This window comes from Prorops nasuta, unplaced genomic scaffold (assembly GCF_024137725.1).
Source record: "Prorops nasuta isolate Cenicafe-Biocafe unplaced genomic scaffold, Cenicafe_Pnas_1.2 PNAS00036, whole genome shotgun sequence".
Classification (NCBI taxonomy): domain Eukaryota; kingdom Metazoa; phylum Arthropoda; class Insecta; order Hymenoptera; family Bethylidae; genus Prorops; species Prorops nasuta.
Genome location: NW_027116833.1, coordinates 1,030,138 through 1,033,324, shown reverse-complemented (window position 1 = coordinate 1,033,324; position 3,187 = coordinate 1,030,138).

Below are 3,187 nucleotides of genomic sequence, written 5' to 3'. Positions count from 1 at the left end.
TCAGGGAGTACTTATAAAGGGGCTATGGTAACTCATTTGGGGCCAGGGAGTACTAATATGACACTAGGGTAACACACTTGGGGTCAGGGAGTACTTATAAAGGGGCTAGGATAACTCAGTTGCGGTCAGAGAGTACATATAAAGGGGCTAGAATAACTCACTTGGGGTCATGTAGTACATATAAAGGGACTAGGATAACTCACTTGCGGTCAGAGAGTACATATAAATGGGCTAGGGTAACTCTCTTGGGGTCAGGGAGTACATTTATGGGACTAAGGTAACTCACTTGCGGTCAGAGAGTACATATAAAGGGGCTAGGATAGCTCACTTGCGGTCAGAGAGTACATATAAAGGGGCTAGGATAACTCACTTGGGGTCAGGGAGTACTTATAAAGGGGCTATGGTAACTCATTTTGGGCCAGGGAGTACTAATATGACACTAGGGTAACACACTTGCGGTCAGGGAGTACTTATAAAGGGGCTAGGATAACTCACTTGCGGACAGAGAGTACATATAAAGGGGCTAGGGTGACTCACTTGCGGTAAGGGAGTACTTATAAAGGGGCTATGGTAACTCATATGGGGCCAGGGAGTACTAATATGACCCTAGGGTAACACACTTGGGGTCAGGGAGTACTTATAAAGGGGCGTAACTCACTTGCGGTCAGAGAGTACATATAAAGGGGCTAGGATAACTCACTTGTGGTCAGGGAGTACATATAAAGGGGCTAGGATAACTCACTTGCTGTCAGAGAGTACATATAAAGGGCCTAGGATAACTCACTTGGGGTCAGGGAGTACATTTATGGGACTAAGGTAACTCTCTTGGGGTCAGGGAGTACTTATAAGGGACTAGGGTAACTCCCTTCAGGTCTGGGAGTACATATAAAGAGGCTAGGATAACTCACTTGGGGCCAGGGTGTACTTATTAAAGGGCTAGGGTAACTCTCTTGGGGTCAGGGAGTACTTATAAGGGACTAGGTTAACTACTTGGGGTCTGGGAGTACATATAAAGCGGCTAGGATAACTCACTTGGGGTCAGGGAGTACTTATAAAGGGGCTATGGTAACTCACTTGGGGCCAGGGAGTACTAATATGACACTAGGGTAACACACTTGGGGTCAGGGAGTACTTATAAAGGGGTTAGGATAACTCACTTACGGTCAGAGAGTACATATAAAGGGGCTAGGATAACTCACTTGGGGTCAGGGAGTACATATAAAGGGGATAGGGTAACTCACTTGCGGTCAGAGAGTAAATATAAAGGGGCTAGGATAACTCACTTGGTGTCAGGGAGTACTTATAAATGGGCTATGGTAACTCACTTGGGGCCAGGGAGTACTAATATGACACTAGGGTAACACACTTGGGGTCAGGGAGTACTTATAAAGGGGTTAGGATAACTCACTTGCGGTCAGAGAGTACATATAAAGGGGCTAGGATAACTCACTTGGGGTCAGGGAGTACATATAAAGGGGATAGGGTAACTCACTTGCGGTCAGAGAGTAAATATAAAGGGGCTAGGATAACTCACTTGGGGTCAGGGAGTACTTATAAAGGGGCTATGGTAACTCACTTGGGGCCATGGAGTACTAATATAAAACTAGGGTAACACACTTGGGTTCAGGGAGTACTTATAAAGGGGCTAGGATAACTCACTTGCTGTCAGAGAGGACATATAAAGGGGCTAGGATAACTCACTTGGGGTCAGGGAGTACATTTATGGGAATAAGGTAACTCTCTTGGGGTCAGGGAGTACTTATAAGGGACTAGGGTAACTCACTTCGGGTCTGGGAGTACATATAAAGCGGCTATGGTAACTCACTTGGGGCCAGGGAGTACTTTTTAAAGGGCTAGGGTAACTCTCTTTGGGTCAGGGAGTACTTATAAGGGACTAGGGTACCTACTTGGGGTTTGGGAGTACATATAAAGCGGCTAGGATAACTCACTTGGGGTCAGGGAGTACTTATAAAGGGGCTATGGTAACTCACTTGGGGCCAGGGAGTACTAATATGACACTAGGGTAACACACTTGGGGTCAAGGAGTACTTATAAAGGGGTTAGGATAACTCACTTCCGGTCAGAGAGTACATATAAAGGGGCTAGGGTAACTCACTTGCGGTCAGAGAGTACATATAAAGGGGCTAGGATAACTCACTTGGGGTCAGGGAGTACTTATAAAGGGGCTATAGTAACTCACTTGGGGTCAAGAAGTACTTATTTGGGACTAGGGTAACTCACTTGGGGTATGGGAGTACATATAAAGGGCTATGGTAACTCACTTGGGGCCAGGGAGTACTAATATGAAACTAGGGTAACACACTTGGGGTCAGGGAGAACTTATGAAGGTGCTACGGTGACTCATTTTGGGTCAGGGAGTACCTCTATGGGACTAAGGTAACTCACTTGTGTTCAGGGAATACATATATGATACTAGGGTAACACACTTGGGGTCAGGTAGTACTTATGAAGGGGCTAGGATAACTCACTTGTGGTCAGAGAGTACATATAAAGGCTCTAGGATAACTCACTTGGGGTCAGGGAGTACTTATAAAGGGGCTATAGTAACTCACTTGGGGTCAGGAAGTACTTATTTGGGACTAGGGTAACTCACTTGGGGTATGGGAGTACATATAAAGGGCTATGGTAACTCGCTTGGGGTCAGGGAGTACTAATATGAAACTAGGGTAACACACTTGGGGTCAGAGAGTACTTATAAAGGGGCTATGGTACCTTACTTGGGTCAGGGAGTACTTATTTAGGAGCTAGGGTTACTCACTTGGGGTCAGGGAGTACTTCGATGGGACTAGGATAACCCACTTGGGGTCAGGGAGAACTTATAAAGGTGCTACGGTGACTCTTTTGGGGTCAGGGAGTACCTCTGTGGGACTAGGGTAACTCACTTGTGTTCAGGGAATACATATATGAAACTAGGGTAACACACGTGGGGTCAGGGAGTACTTATAAAGGGTCTAGGGTAACTCACTTGCAGTCAGAGAGTACATATAAAGGGGCTAGCATAACTCATTTGGGGTCAGGGAGTACGTATAAAGGGGCTAGGATAACTCACTTGGGGTCAGGGAGTACTTATAAAGGGGCTATGGTAACCCCCTTGGGGCCAGGGAGTACTAATATAAAACTAGGGTAACACACTTGGGTTCAGGGAGTACTTATAAAGGGGCTAGGA